This window comes from Muntiacus reevesi, chromosome 16 (assembly GCF_963930625.1).
Source record: "Muntiacus reevesi chromosome 16, mMunRee1.1, whole genome shotgun sequence".
Lineage (NCBI taxonomy): Eukaryota > Metazoa > Chordata > Mammalia > Artiodactyla > Cervidae > Muntiacus > Muntiacus reevesi.
The window spans coordinates 13098873-13115881 of record NC_089264.1 but is presented as its reverse complement, the minus strand read 5'-3'; the positions used below and the strand labels follow the sequence as shown (position 1 = coordinate 13115881).

At 40.0% G+C, this 17009-nt stretch overlaps 1 protein-coding gene across 8 annotated transcripts in view; it reads left to right on the top strand.

Annotated features, from left to right (window-relative positions):
- ALPK1 (alpha kinase 1) overlaps nt 1–17009 on the top strand; it is a 119476-nt gene that overhangs the window by 7319 nt on the left and 95148 nt on the right. The window contains exons 1-2 of one of the 8 annotated variants that reach the window (XM_065907419.1): nt 3419–3516; nt 12120–12167. The gene's annotated coding sequence lies outside the window, so the exon portion shown is untranslated. Of the gene's footprint in view, nt 1–3418; nt 3571–5381; nt 5516–12119; nt 12168–17009 lie in introns of those variants that run through there. The other 7 variants (XM_065907418.1, XM_065907416.1, XM_065907421.1 and 4 more) reach the window with 7 other exon arrangements.

Sequence of the window (17009 nt, the reverse complement as noted above, 5' to 3'; positions counted from 1 at the left end):
CTCAGTTCAGAAGTGCCCCATCTCAGGCTGATGCTCTCTGCCAACCTGTGAAAACATTCAGGATCAACTGAGATAACTCAGCTCTTTTCCCAGTGTCCCCTAAATGGGGGACAAGAGTAGGTCCAAAGTATTGAGAATGAAGAAAAGCTACTCTGGACTGCACTTTCTTGCTGTCTGTGGGGTTAAGCGACTGCAGTTAAAGCAAGTTAGATCCAAGTGGGAAGATCTGCTGGATGCACCAGTAAAGCAAAAACCAAAGTGCAGAATAAAAATGCTGTATTTGTGGCAGTGAGGGGGGAGATGTCTGTAAATGCATGAACTATCTACAAAGAGATCCAAGAAATGGAACTGCAATATTGGTTAATCTGAGAGAAAGAATTTGGGAGACAGAGGGCAGAAGGTGAAGATGGAACAGATTTTTCATTGGGTACTTTTCCAAACTGTTTGAATTTCGGTCTCATTTGCATGCAATATGGTTACATGCGCGCGCACACACACACACAGTTGTTGTTTTCTTTAAAGAAAAACCAAGGCTTCCCAAGTGGCTCCAGGGGTAAAGAATCCTCCTGCCAATGCAGGAGATGCAAGACACAGGTGCATTGCCTGGGTTGGGAAGAGGTCCCCTGGAGTAGGAAATGGCAACCTGCCCCAGTATTCTTGGGCCTCCCCGATGGCTCAGCAGGTAAAGTATCCACCTCAAAGCAGGAGACACAGAAGTAAGTTTGATCCCGGGGTCAGGAAGACCCCTTGGAGGAGGAAAATGGAAACCCACTCCAGTATTCTTGTCTGAAAAATCCCATGGACAGAGAAGCCTGTCCACAGGGGTCGCAAAGAATGGACCGTGACTAAGAACACACATGAAAGAAGTCTACTGAGAGAAAATTCTCACTTAATTTTTTGATGTTCCAATATTTTTCACATGTGGAGAACTGCAATAAAATTCAGGCTCTCAAGAGAATGATCGGATGGCGAGAAGGAAACTGTCAGGGCACTTGAAGGATGGAGAGAGAGGAGGAGTCGGCCTGTCTCAGGGCATCGGTTCTGCCCCTCCCTGGACACTTGAGGGGGAGTTGTGTGGTAGGCAAGATTCTGAGATAACCCCCAAGATTCCCATCCCCAGATATACACAGTTTGTAAAATCTCCTTGCCTTGAATGTGGGCAGAATCTGTGAATTTGATAAGCTATCTCTCCTGTGAGGAGAGGTTTCTAATCAGTTGTCTTTGAATCTAAAAGGAGATTATCTGGTTGCGCCTGATCTAAACATATGAATCCTTAAAAGGGCTCAGCCCTTCAGGCAGTCAGAGACACAGGTCCCTGCTGGCCTAGAAAGCAAACATCCATGTCAGTCAGTAAAGAATCTGCCTGCAATGCAGGAGACCTGGGTTCGATTCCTGGGTTGGGAAGATGCCCTGGATAAAGAAATGGCAACCCACACCAGTATTCTTGCCTGGAGAACCCCCTGGACAGAGGAGGCTGGCCATCTACAGTCCATGGGGGTCACAAGAGTCGGACACTCTTTGCGCTATCTTTTTTTCATATCAGAAACTGCCTGCAGAGACCACATGGCCAAGAACTGTGGGAACTGTGGTTGACATCCAGGAGCTAAGAGTGGTCCCCAGTCAACAACGGCCAAGAAAATGGCAACCTTGGTCCTTTCTCTGGAATTCTACCAACAACCCGCATGGGCCTTGAAGGAGCCCCTGTTCCAAGCTTCATATAAGAACTGTAGCATCCTTAGCACTAATGTGCCCAGATTTCTGTCGGACAAGAACTTGAAATTATAAATGGGTGCTGGGTTGTTTTGGTTTTTTTGCTTTTGTATCCCGAAGAACCTTTATAACTTTTCTTTTAAATTCTTAAATACTTATAAAATGTCCATGCTCTAGTTATAATAACAGTTTATAGACATTTAAATGCATCTTCATTTATAAATATTTTAATTTATTTCATAGAACAGATTGTCTAGTGGGTGTTAAATTTGTGTTAATTTTTAGGTAACAATAGAACACTAATATGATTTTTTTGGCTAGAGGAGCCCAGTAGATTATGAGATCCCCAGTAGATATGATCCTGGAATCCCCAATCACTTACTATGAGAGCCAGAGGCTATGGAAGCAGGAAGAAAAGGGCCAGTTTGGGATAGTGAGTTGTTCTACCAGGGCTTCCGTGGTGGCTCGGACTGTAAAGAACCTGCCTGCAATGCAGGAGACCCAGATTCGATGCTTGGATCGGAAAGATCCCCTGGAGAAGGAAATGGCAACCCACTCCAGTACTCTTGCCTGAAGAATCCCACGGACAGAGGAGTCTGGCAGGCTACAGTCCGTGGGGTTGCAAAGAGTCGGACATGACTGAGTGACTGAGTAACACTTAAAACTTTTTTTTTCTTTGTATTAGTCATTTACTTTCTCAGTTTTGGGGAAATATATCAAAAGGGCTTTACCAAGATTTATCAAATTACTACTAATGAAAGCTTTTATTCCTTCACTTGAAAGGACACCTCTTTAACCCAGCAGGCTCAGAAAGGACTGAGAAAATTAAAAGTATTGGCATCAATAATTTTTTTCAATAAAACGTTAAACATTTACCAAACTTTTCATGTTCTTTTGTTATTTTTTGTCAGAATTTGGAGCACAGATTTATATTGAAGGATGATGTCCACTATGTGATGCAATTAGACAGTCCTCACTGTTAAATCAAGCAGACCGATGAGATTTTCTATGAGATAAATTCCAACCTCATTTTTCAACCCCCCAAAAACTTGGTAATATAGGTGTCCTCTTGACAAGCTCAGTTGTAGACACCAATTCTAAAATAGAGTACTGAATGGAGCCTTAACATGAATTTCTTTTGATAATAGATCAAAAACAATGTCATGTTCATTTCTTCTTGCTGACATTCTCTCAATGGACTGGCTCTCCATTCTGACTCAATCCAAATAAGGAGTTTTCTTGCACTTTCTTAAGAAGAAGGAATTTCTCTGTAGCAATACAACTCCCAGAACACCTTTCACTACAGCAATTCCTAAAGGGGAGTTTCTTATGGCACAGAACTGCCGAAGTCCCCGAGCTGAATTACACAATCAAACTCTGAGACAATAACATGCCATGTTTTCTTTTAAATCCCTACTTCCTGAAATGGAGGCTGTTTATGAGAAACAGTATATTTCAGGGAACTTGTGCTATAATTAACTTTTAAGAGTTAGATTTGCTGGTTTAAAGTGTATTTCCTCTTCCTCGAGATATGGTGAGTATCAGTCTTTTAATGACAAAAATGCAGTATGTTGCTGCTGCCAAGTCACTTCAGTTGTGTCTGACTCTGTGTGACCCCATAGACGGCAGCCCACCAGGCTCCGCCGTCCCTGGGATTCTCCAGGCAAGAACACTGAAGTGGGTTGCCATTTCCTTCTCCAATGCATGAAAGTGAAAAGTGAAAGTGAAGTTGCTCAGTCGTGTCTGACTCTTCGGGACCCCATGGACTGCAGTCTACCAGCCTCCTCCGTCGATGGAATTTTCCAGGCAAGAGTACTGAAGTGGGGTGCCATTGCCTTCTCCAAAATGCAGTATACGTAGGTATAAAAGAAGAATTTTTAAGGAAGTATTTTCTTACATTGTGATCCTGTTTGCATCCAGTGGTCTTCTCTACATTTAAATAACTTTGGAGTTTGTAGAACATTTGCACTTCTGAAAACTCCCTAGAAAGGGAGGAGGCGGGGGGGGGGGGGGGGGGGCACCTGTAGTGGTGTTAGGTTATTTGGAAGAGAAGAAAAGAAACCGGTTTTTTTTTTTAAAGGTTTAAATGATGGAAGTCCTCAAGTCCGGAGGCATGCTAGACCTGCTAGTGAAAATCTGGCTTCATTTATCACTGAATTGAAGTGTTTGAATAAGTAGTTGGGATTACTTATTTGAAAAATTAACCCTGGGACGTTTGGCTGGAGTATGTAGGTCATGATAACAGCAGCTATCACTTTTATGATGGTTCAGTAATTTCTCCAGGAAACAGATAAGGCTGCAGAATTACGCTTCTCATTTGGGAAGAACCAAGGGGAATTCAGCATATAGAGAAGTATTATGTAGAGGGAAAATATCTAGAAAAATTAAAATTCTTCGTATTTCTACTCCAAAGAGTCTTTCCATTCCAAAGCGTTTTCATTAAAATGCCAATTTTAGCATTTAAATTTAGGGCTCCAAATGACTTTGGAAAGCCATAGATTAAAAACCTTTAGAATTGTTTGGAATTTGCAGGTGGGTGAGTGTGCAAAGAGGCAGGATCAGAAAGGAGGGGACTTTATGTCACAACATAATGGCATCTCTGTACTATTAGCTTCCATCTGCCTCTGCCTTTTCTTTTTACTTGGTACAGCTAGATCTCTTATGAGAAACAATATCCACGTTTGGTTGGCTGATACTTTATTGCTATAAACATTTTTAATTCCTCACTTGTAATCACTTTTGCTGTACAAGTCCATACATGATGTTTCAGCATGGTCTCCACATTCTTTTGTTTCTCCTCTTTCTTCCCTGCGATCTAAAAAGAGCAATAGTAGTCGTACCACAGAAGCTGTGTTCCCCTAGGTCTGATTGGTTTGTCAACAGATTATGTGACTGGTGACTGTATGGTGTGCATTATTTGGGGTAAGGGTGGGTGTAGGTTAATTTACCACTTGGAAGACACACCAGACCTAATTGTCAAACCAAGTCTTTATATCCACTTTCTATCCAAAAAAATTTGTCTCTCTTCTCATCTCTTCTGTCCAAATTCTATCAACCTGTAGCTTCAAAGAAACAAAATACTTTAAATTATTCTAGCAATAATTTACTTTCTACTTCAAATGTCTTTTTGAACCTGAGATCAATTCTTCAATTCTTCAATTCTGGTGTCAGCAAGACACCAGAATTTTATAGCATCCACTTGCATGAGTAGGGAGACAATAAATATATAAAAATATTTTTTGAAGTTGAAAAAGCCATATGTAAATTATGATGGATATTATAAAATCCCACACAAAATAATACTGTGTAATGAGCACACCTGACTTGGTAAGCTGTAACACTCTCCCTTCAAGTGCTGTGTGATCTAAGCTTGGGTTTACAACCTGGAATTTTTATTAAGAGGAAGTGTGTGCATTTCAAGATATTGCTGAAATTCCATGGCTTCTCCCATTCCAAAAGAATTTCACTGACCCCTTTCCCAGAACACAGCACATACACTGCTTCTCCTGTCCTTTAATCTATTTCAGAAAATGATGGCTTTTCAAAATAAAATGTTCATTGGAAATGCTTTTATCTCCTGAGTTTTAAGTGTCTAGGTTGAAGAACTTTAACAGGACTGCACATTCAAACTTTTGGTGTAAACTAATTCCGCATTTCTTTTTATTGTATTTGTTGCCTCTCTATACTCTGTTCTTTGTTACTGATGTGCAAGCATGCTCAGTTGCTAAGCCGTGTCCGTGTCCGACTCTTTGGTGACTCCATGGACTGTAGCATAGCAGGCTCCTCTGTCAATGGAGTTTTCCAGGTAAGGATACTGGAGAGGGTTGCCATTTCCTCCTCCAAGGGATCTTCTCAACTCAGGGATCAAACTCCTCTTCTCCTGCATCTCCTACATTGGCAGGCAGATTCTTTACCACCTGGGAAGTCCCTTTTTATTGACAGTGACATCTGTTTCTGCAATGTTGCTTTGGAGATCACTTTGTTTCTAGAGTTCTGTGGGATAGACAGATTAAAAGTAAGAATACTATCTGATGCTGTCATTCTTCTGTGGCTGAAGAACAGAAAGAGATGATCATAGCTTAAATATCAGTTACATACTAATTTAGTTTGCCCAAAATATGGTATACAAACCACCAATTTTAGATGACACATATCCCAACTTTGAAAATTTGAGTTGTGCTTAGTTCAAGGTACGTTGAAAACGTAATTAGCTTTTAAAATCTATAATTTCATGGATATTATTGCTCAGGAAGATGTTAAGTAACAATACATTTACTGTTGATTTTAAGGAAATGATTAAGTAAAAACTATTACAGGTAATATGCAGATATAGTAAGGATTGTGAAGGTGGCATGTAAATGGCTAACGTTTTGGAAATACGGCCCTAACATGTTTGAGAAGTGGATATTTTCTGAACCAGTGAAGTATCTTTGAACTTCACTGGTCCTTGGTGACAGATTCCAATGTTAACATGATCTGTTGAATTGCCTAATTATAGATGTGCAAAATATAGATAGATAAAGAAGTGCTTTATCAAACTTATCAGATCTGCAGCCCTCACCACTTGTCATAAAATTGAAGAGATGCAGAATCTAGCTAATAGTTTTTGAAATAAGAATCATAGAGAGGATGAATTATCCAGAGTAAGCATTATGGCTCCATTCTTCCTGTTTCATTTAGTCACCATTATCTCTGAAATTGGGGTGGGGTGGGTGGGAATTGGGGAGGACATGATAAATATCTTCTAGGTCCAGGGCCATTAACATATCATGGTATGTGCCAGTGACCATTAAAATAGTCATACTGGCAATTTTAAGGAATTCATTCTAGGGAGAAAATAATTCTAAGTCCCATGGAGAACATGTAGCTCCTATGCTAGCAGACCAGTCTGACACTGATCCTCAGTTAATTCTGCTGAATTTTGAGAGATGTGAAGTAGAATCACAGGGTTGGAAAGGACTTTAGAGTCCTTAGCAAACCCTCCTAATTCAAAATTTATCCCTTTTCCTAACGTTCTTTTTTAAATTTTATTTTTAAATAAATTTTTTAAAAGAATACATAAAATTGTTTTATACTGGAGTATGATTTACAATGGTGTGTTAGTCTCAGGCGTACAGCAAAGTGATTCCATTATACATATATATATATATATATATATATATATATATATATATATATATATATATATATATTCTTTTTCAGATTCCTTCCCATCTAAGAATTACAAAGTATTCACTAGAGTTCCCTGTGCTATACAGGGGGTCTTTGTTGATTATCTTATTTTATATGTACTAGTGTGTATATGTTAATCCCAATCTCCTAATTTATCCCCCACCACTCCACCTTTCCCCTTTGGTAACTCTAAATTTGTTTTGAAGTCTGTGAGTCTGTTTCTGTTTTGTAAATAAGTACTTTTGTATCATTTTTTTAAGAGATCACATATAAGTGATGTCATACGATTTTCATCTTTCTCTGTCTGACTTACTTCACTTAGCATAAAAATCTCTAATTTTAAAAGTGAGTAAATTGAGGTCTTGCCTAAATTCACACAACTAGTTTGTGACACAGGCAGAATTAGAACCAGATCTCCTAATGTGTGATGAATGGAAAGAGACTGGGAGCAAGAGAACTCATGGGATTCTCCAGGCAAGAATACTGGTGTGGATTGCCATGCCCTCCTCCAGGGGATCTTTCCAACCCAGGATTCAAACCTGCATCTTCTGAGTCTCCTGCATTTCAGGTGGATTCTTTACCGCTGAACCACCAGGGAAGCCCCTCTAAATAATAATATAAATGTTTATTATTCAGGCTTCCCTGATGGCTCAGGGGTAAAGAATCCATCTACAGTGCAGGAGATGCAGGAGATACAGCTTCAATCCCTGGGTCAGAAAGACCCCCTGGAGAAGCAAATGACAACCCACTCCAGCATTCTTGCCTGGAAAATCCCATGGACAGAGAAGCCTGGTGGGCTACAGTCCACGGGGTCGCAAAAGAGTTGGACATGACTGAGTATGCACACATTCATTATTTATTAATGCATATTTATTAAGCATATTCTGTGCCGTAGTCCACCCCCTCCCCCCGCCCTATCTATGGTTTTGCTTTTCATGGTTTTAGTTACTCTTGATCCAGAAATATTAAATGAAAAAATTCAGAAATTCCTAAATTTTATTTTTTTAATTCTTTTTAATTTAAAAAGAAAGCCTTTTAGCTGTGCTGGGTCTTCACTGCTGAGGGGGCTTTTCTCTAGGTACTGGGGGTGGGGGAGCTCCTCTCCTCACTGCAGTGTCTTGTTGCGGAGGAGCACCAGCTCTCGGAGAGTGGGCTTCAGTAGCTGCAGCCCATGAGTTCAGCATTTGCAGCTCCTGGGCTCTGGAACACAGGCGCAATAGTTGTGGTGCCTGGGCTTGTTTGCTCCTCAGCATGTGGAATCTTCCCAGAGGGAAGAGATCAAACTTGTGTCTCCTGCAATGGATTCTTTACAACGGAGCCATCAGGCGCTTGCTAAGTCGCTTCAGCCATGTCTAACTCTGCAACTCTAGGGACTGTACCCGCCCCCAGGCTCCTCTGTCCATGGGATTCTCCAGGTAAGAACACCGGAAGGACTTGCCATGATCTCCTCCGGGGAATCTTCCCAACCCAAGGATGGAACACACATCTCTTATATCTCCTGCACTGGCGGGCCAGTTCTTTACCTTTGGCACCACCAGGGACAAACCCCTGAAATATTAAATTACCTTCCCTTTTGAGCAGCGTGAGGAAATCCTGCGCTCTGGCCCAGGCGTGAATCTCGTGATTTGAGTGTTTGTGGAGCGCTGCCCACTGTTAGTCACCTGGCGGCCTTCTTGGTTATCCAATACTCGGTCACAGCAGCATTATTTTACTTAATAATGGCCCTAAGGAGCCAGAGTAGTGACATCGGCAATTCAGGTATGCCAAAGAGAAGCCATAAAGTGCTTCCTCTAAGTGAAAAGATGAAAGTTCTTGACTTAATAAGGGAAGGAAAAAAATTGTAATGCTGAATTTGCTAAGATCTACTGTAAGGACACGCCTTCTATTCACGAAATTGTGAGGAAAGAAAAGAAAATTTGTGCAAGTTTGGCACACCACAATTTGCAAATGTCTTGACCGTAGTTTGAGCTTAATGTGTAGTTAAAGTAGAAAGGCATTAAATTTATGCAAAAAGTTATTTTGAGAGAGAAAGAGAGACAACATTCATGTAACTTCTTTTACAGTGTATTGTTCAATTGTTCTCCTTTATTATTAGCTATTGTTATTCTTCTGCTGTGCCTAATTTATAAATTAAACTTTGTCATAGATATGTATGTAGGGTATATACAGGGTTTGATACTGTCAACCAAAATTCGATTAACAATAAAGTTAAGAAGAAAACATTGTTAGCACTGAAGAAAGGAAAAACTTGATCGTTGCATTCCCACCTTTGAGGTTTGGATAATGTATTGGGCTGGTGATGAAGAAACTGCCTGCCAGCGCAGGAGACTTGAGAGACACAGATTCAATCCCTGGGGTGTGAAGATCCCCTGGAGGAGGGCATGACAACCCACTCAAGTATTCTTGCCTGGAGAATCCTGAGAATCCCATGGACAGGGGAGCCTTTATAATGCAGATGAACACTGCACACTAAACGGGGAGGGAGAAGGCCCAAATGGAGGGAGAATTTTATGCTTAAATTTTCTTGTCTTCCTTTAAAATATAAATTTTATCCCATCAGTTCTATCCATGGTTTCAGGCATCCACTGGGGTGTCTTAGAAACAATCTCCTGTGGATATGGGGAGACCACCATATGTCCCTCTTATTGCTACAAGGCTTATATACATTTATTTTATTTAATACTCACTACAGTTTGTGAGACAGGTACTATTATTCATCATATTTACTTAATAAATGGTAACAGTGATTATTTCCACCTCTTTGCTATGCTGTTAACATCATGCAATACACTTCCTCTACCTCTAATTCCGACCATTTACTAGAACTCTGCCAATTGTCTCTTAATATCCCTTCTGAGTAAGATGATACACGTGCCAAACCAGACTTCCCCCAGTACCTGCAACTATGTCTGTCCTTCACTTGCCTTCCTGACTTGAACAAATAACTCCAAAGGAGGTTCTGACCTCACCCCAGGCTCCTCCACCCCAGGCAGGCACCATGCCTGCCACGTACACAATAGGAGAGATCTTTTCTTAGGACCACTTTGATAAAAGTAGTAACTTAACAGTTACTACTGAGGGTTGGGATTAGTCATCTGTGTTAGGTGGGATGTGGGGGTCAGGCAAAGTAGTGAGGAAGTCTAGTGCTGAAGTAAGACTAACAGAGAAAACTCATGCAGAAACTGTCTCTAAGTTAACCATAGGGTATGAGTGAAAGAAGAGAAGGCAATGGTGACCCACTCCAGTACTCTTGCCTGGAAAATCCCATGGACGGAGGAGCCTCTAGGCTGCAGTCCATGGGATCGAGAAAAGTTGGACACGACTAAGCGACTTCACTTTCACTTTTCACTTTCATGCATTGGAGAAGGAAATGGCAACCCACTCCAGTGCTCTTGCCTGGAGAATCCCAGGGGACGGGGGAGCCTGGTGGGCTGCCGTCTATGGGGTCACACAGAGTCGGACACGACTGAAGCAACTTAGTAGCAGCAGCAGCAGCGTGAGTGAAAGAAGCGCCACCAAAATATGTACGGAGTCACAATGTTTTGTTAAATCACTTCTGAATGTATCCAGGCATCACAGTTGAGAGAGATATCAGACTGCTTGATTATAGTCAAAGAATACTTAAATTTTGAGAACTTACACTTTTTAAAACTTCATTATAAATATTGTAACTATGCAGAGAAATAATGCTATCAAACTATAATGCTTATTTCTTAGTGCGACCATGGGTAATTCTTCTTTTCTTTTTTACCATATTTTTTCTCCAAATTTTCTACAATAACAGTTTTGCTCTCATAATAATAGAATGTTTCAAAATTCTAGATTCTTAAAAAATACCTCAGAAATAACTGTGATACAACCTTAAAATATTTTATGATTTAAATACTTCTTGATCATGGCTTCTGGGAAGCATCTGGTAGGCTAGTAATAACTCTTATTTGCAAGCTAGTAGCCACCATGTGTGAAAAGGGAAGTTGGAGTGAAAGAAAAGCATTGCTTATTATGCAACAGATTTCAGAAGTTCCACAGCATCTTAACATCATAATTCCCACAAGTCACAGTTGTCAGAGGAAAAACTTTTTAGACTGAAGCTGCACGCATACAAAGTAAAAGACTCAGTGGACATGAGGGAACCAAGGAGTTCCCCTGGCCAAATTGTTCCCCAAAAATGCATCCCTTCCAATCACCCCATCTGCTTCCACTCAGCCTCTCTGACCACACAGTTCATCTAAGAGCTGGCCTTTCGTTTCATTCGCCTGGAAAGGTAGAGTCATTAGCTGAGGCAGATCAGGATTTCAATGTGGACATTTTTGAAAATGTGATGCTTATTGAATATCCAAGTGCACATAATCAAACAAACAGTTGAAAATGTGCTTCTGTAAAGTTGAAGAGAGGTTTGAGTAGGAGAGAGGAAATAGATGATTTTCAACCAATGCATGTTATTTAAAGTATTAGTCACTCAGTCGTGTCCAACTCTTTGTGACCTCATGGACAGTGAGCCCACCAGGCTCCTCTGTCCATGGAGTTCTCCAGGCAAGGCTACTGGAGTGGGTAGGCATTCCCTTCTCCAGGGCATCTTCCCCACCCGGGGATCGAACCCATGTCTCCTGCATTACAGACAGATTCTTTTCCGTCTGAGCCACCAGGGAAGCACATGTTATTTAAAACCATAAACTAAATGAAATCACCAAGGAGTGGATTTAGACTGAGAAAGCAGGAGGGCCAGAGACTGAGCCTTTGCACATTCCAACGTGGTGGGATTTAGGAGAGGAAGAGAACCAGTCAAAAGGGCCATGAAGGGCTAACCTGTAATGTCGGAGGAAAACCAAAAGACTGTGGTGTCCTGGAGGGCGGTAGAGGAGGCAGGGTCTGCGTCACATGCTGCTGGTGTGTTGACTAAGATGACGAATGAGAACGGACCGTTGGATTTAGGTATGTAGAGTTCATCAGTGACTTTAATCAAGGCATTTTCAGTAGAGTGATGGGACAAAAGTCTGATTGGAGTAATAGTTGTTTTCCTGTGTATTGAAAGTGAGGAACGGTGATGACCAATTGTAACTTCTCCACTCTCTCAGGGGACAAAGGAACATGAGTTTCTTCTGTTCTCTTATCTGGATGTTTCAGATAGCAAGCATGCAGCAATGCTTATGACACAATGCAGGAAATAAAAAAGTAGAGATTGTTTCTTACTGTGCTTGTTCAAAGGCCTCTGTGTTTATTTTTTTTTTTTTAACTAGGAAGTTCTTCTAAATCAGAAATGGATTGAAATCTAACACAGATTTGGGGTAAGTTTTCATATGAATCTTTTGAATTAAATTATTTTTTCCTAATATATATAACTCCTAATATATAACTTCCTAATATAACTCTATATAGTCACTGTAGAAAATATGAAAAGAGGAAAATAATCAAAAAGTATTATTTTAGAGGCAAAAATTCAATATTTTGGTGTATTTCCTTCTGATTAATTTTTATGTTTCCCTTATTTTTTAATTGGTGGAAAATTGCTTTACAATTTTGTAAAACAGTGCGAATCAGTCATAATTATATGTATATCCCTTCTCTCCTTAGCCTCCCTCACTTCCGCCTATCCCACCCCTCTGGGTCATCACAGAAAGCCAGGTTGGGCTCCTTGGCTACTGACTATTTTTAAATTATTTGCATGAATTGTGGTAAAATACACATGAAGTTTACTTTTATAACTATTTTTACATGTACACTTTTAAGTGGTATTAATTTACATTCACATTGTTGTGTTACCATCATTCCCATCCATCCACTGAATTCTTTCCATCTTGTACAGTCAAACAATCACTTTTCATTCTTCCTTCCACCCAGCCCTGGCAACCATCATTCTACTTTCTGTCTCTATGAATTTGACAACTCTAGGTACCTTGTGTGAGTAGAATCATGCAGTATTTGTTCTCTTGTGACTTATTTATTTCACTTAGTATGATGTTCTCAAGTTTATGCTTATTGTAGCCATTGTCAAAAGTTCCCTTTTAAGGCTGAATAGTATTCCATCATATGTATATACCACATTTCTCGTATCCATTTATCTGTCAATGGACATATAGTTTGCTTCCATCTTTTTTGGCTATTGTGAATAGTGTTGTTATTAACATTGTGCACGGATATCTCTTCAAGTCTCTGCTTTCAGTCATTTTGGGTATGTACTTGGAAGTGTAATTGCTGGATCATATGATTTTTCTATGTTTTAATTTTTTGAAGAACCATCATGCTGTTTTCCATAGCAGCTGTACCATTTTGTAGTCCCACCAACAGCGTGCTAGGGTTCCAACTTCACATTGTGGCCAGCACTTTTTCTGTTCCTGTTTTTTTTTATAGTAGCCATTCTAATGGGTGTGAGGCAGCATCTCATTTCAATTTTAATCTTCATTTCCTAGTGGTCAGTAATGGTGAGCTTATTCATTTCCTTAATGGTTAGTAACAGGAAGCTTATCTTTTCCTATGCTTATTGAGCTTATCTTTTCCTATTCTTGTTGGCCATTTGTATATCTTCGTTGGAAAAATGTTGAAGTCCCTTGACTAATTCTTCAATTGGGTTGTTTGTGTTGTTGGGTAGTAAGAATTCCTTGTATATTCTGGATATAAACTCCTCATCAGTTATATTATTTGCAAATACTTGCCCCATTCCATGGGTTTTCTTTTCACACTGTTTACTGTGTCCTTTGATGAACAAAAGTTTTTTAATTTGTTGTAATCCAATTTTTCTAAAAATGGCAGCCCCCCAGTTTTATTCTTCTTTTTAAAGATTGTTTCGATTATTTAGGGTCCCTTGAGGTTTTATATGAATTTTAGGGTGGATTTTTGCTATTTCTGAAAAAAAAAATCATTTATCCTCAGTGACTTTTTAAAATATAATTGCTATCATGCTGTATGAACTAATTTATATTCTATTTTTTCTTACTTAACATTATAATATAGTTATTCCATTAAAATATAGACATTAGTTCATTTTATTGAAACACTTCATAGAGATACTTTACAATGACTACAGGAAAGAAAATAAACAAATGGAAGTATACCTGAAAGATTAGAAAATATTTATGCTTCAAGTTGTGTGACCTCTGTATACTTTGGATACTATAATCATAAAAATGAGAAAAATTTTATTTGAGCCATGTCAGAGTGTTAAGATGCAATATTTACACTGAGTTGGAAGGAATGACAAGCAATCATATTAGTTTGAAAGTCTGTTACAATGTGTATTTATACTACTTTTGACCAAATACAACTCTGGAATTCATTTATTTACTCAGGAAACATTACTGAGTCCCTGTAGTTTTTGAAGCCCTGGAAACCTAGATTTAAATTAGGTATGGTCTGGAGAATTCCATGGACTGTATATAATCCATGGGGTCACAAAGGGAAGTGACATGACTGAGTGACTTTCACTTTCACCTTCAGGGAAAGGGAATAAATACTAAAATTTCATTAAAATCTCGAATGTGTCATAAGCAGTGCAGGATCTTAGTTCCCCAACCAGGAATGGAAACTGTGCTCCCTGCAGTGGAACCACAGAGCCTTAACCCCTGGACTTCCAGGAAAGTTTTGTTCATTTTAGAAAAGCAAATAAAATAGAATAATTGGGGCATTTGCTGGCAGTCCAATGGTTAGGACTCTGTGCTTTCACTGATGAGGGCACAGGTTCAATCCCTGGTCAGGAAAGTAAGGTCCCCTGCAAGCTGTGTGACACAGCCAATAGATTAAAAAATAATAATAATTTAACAATAAGGTCCTATGGTATAGCACAGGGAACTATGTTTAATACCTTGTAATAAACCATAATGGAAAAGAATAGGAAAAAAATAAATATATGCCTAACTCAGTCACTTTGCTAAACAGCAGAAATTGGCACAATATTGTAAATCAACTATACTTCAACTTTAAAAAATTAAAAAAGAGCTGAGTTACCTATCGAAGGTGACAGGAAGAGTGAGTGGCAAGACTGCAATACAAGCTCAGGGTTGTCTACCTCCAGCTCATGCCCTTTTCACTCTCCCGGGCTGCCTTTCAGCACTTATGACCTGAAAGGAGGCTGGAGTATACACAACTAACTTATATGAACAAAAAACTGTGATGGCACATACCTAACACTAGGTAAGAGTCAAGAAAGCTTTTAGAGAGGTGGCACTATAAAACTCAAAAACTGAAGATTTCACTAAAGATGGGGAAAATCGCCTTCGTTCATTCATTCATCTATTCACAAACCTGCACTGAGCTTCCCCCGTGTGTTAGTCACACGGCCAGCTCCAGCCGCGTGCTGGAGATTCAGAAGAGAACCAGTAAGACCCTGCCACTCTCAGGCCTCACAGTCTCTTGGGAGACAGTTAAGTAACCGATGTATAACAGAGCCTTTGGACCAAGCTCTGCCACAGAGTCAAAAGCGACAGAGTGCTGTGGGATGCTGTTCCGGAACGCGAAGGTCAAGTGCTCAAGGGCAGAAACTGTGCCACATTGCTTGCAGAGCTGAGCAAGGCAGGGTGGGCTCTCCAGGCCAAGATCCGAGGCCTAGACTTCATCCCAGCGGCAACAGAAGGCCAGCAGGCTTGCTAAGTAGAGAAGTGACGCTGTTCTGTTTTTAAGAAGCTATCTGGCAGACCCTGAGGGGTGGAGCGTGGAAACAGAGAGAGGCAGATAGCAGGAAAGCCAGTGTGAACTGGAGAGGACCTGGAACAGGCAGCAACAGCAGAGACAGACAGAGGGGAGACCACATTTATGAGAAGTTCGTCAGGCTTCGTCGGCTGTAGGATGTATAGTGAGAATAAGGTAGCAGTCAAGACAAGAGCATGAACAAAGGCTTCAGTTCACGTGTATGTTCAGAACCACTGCATTATTTGCTGGTGAAGGACCTCTGGAGCATTTCATAAACAGATAATACTCTTTTAATTACCAGTATATCTTTCATATATTTAGTCACTCTAAAATACTCTAATAGTTCAATAGATCTTTTGTTTTTCTCTCTCAAGGCATTTAAACATGCCTTGCAATGCTAGTGAGTGAGTGAAAATCACTCAGTCATGTTCGATTCTTTGCGACTCCATGGAACTATACAGTCCATGGACTTCTCCAGGCCAAAATACTGGAGTGGGTAGCCTTTCCCTTCTCCAGGGGATCTTCCTAACCCAGGGATCGAATTCAGGTCTCCCACATTGCAGGTGGATTCTTTACAAACTGAGCCATAAGGGAAGCCCTTGTTAGCAAACTCTTACTCCATAGCACAAGTGTAATTTTTATTGTTGTTACAATGAAATATCCTAGAGATGAAACAATGGATTATTTTTTTCTGTACTGAAATTCAAAACAATTAATGGATTTTTACTGAAACGGGTTAAAAAAAGATTGTTGGTTAGGTAAATGGTGTGTGTCACTATTCTAATGTTTCAAAAAAGTTTTCCAGTTTCTTACACGGTGACTGTCCTGTGATTTATTTATACTTTTTTTGTTTTGTGGAGTGCCATATTTGTTTTCATTCGTAAGTAAAAATACGCATGCGTGCACAGTCACTAAGTCATGTCCAGCTCTTTGCGATCCCACTGACTGTACGTATCTAGGCGCCTCTGTCCATGGGATTTTCCAGGCAAGAACAGTGGAGTGGATTGCCATTTCTTTCTCCAGGGGATATTCCCGACCCAAGAACTGCACCTGTGTCTCCTGCATTGCAGGTGGATTCTTTACCCCTGAGGCACCAGGGAAGCCCAAGTAAAAATGAACATGTATTAAAGAGTTATCTCATATGCCTAAGCTGTTATGTGCCACCAGAAGAGGGCGGCAGCGAGGCACTATAAAGAATAATTACAGATTCTTCAGTCACAGACTGTCAAGACCATGATTTGAATGAATGGATACATTCCTTCTGGCTAACATCCTAATTAACTGGCTTATTTTCTGAGCTAGAGACTAGGACATAAACATTGCTACAGAAATTTCAGAAAATCTGATGATCTCATAATGCAATGAGATGAGAAATTTATGGAAATTTCTATTAAAACTGATAAAGATTAACACTAAGAAATACTCTGAAAATTTTACGTCAGTTTGAAAAGAAGAGATTGGAGGATGAGTTAAAAGTAAGCATGCTGTTTCTTGTAATTTCAACAGTG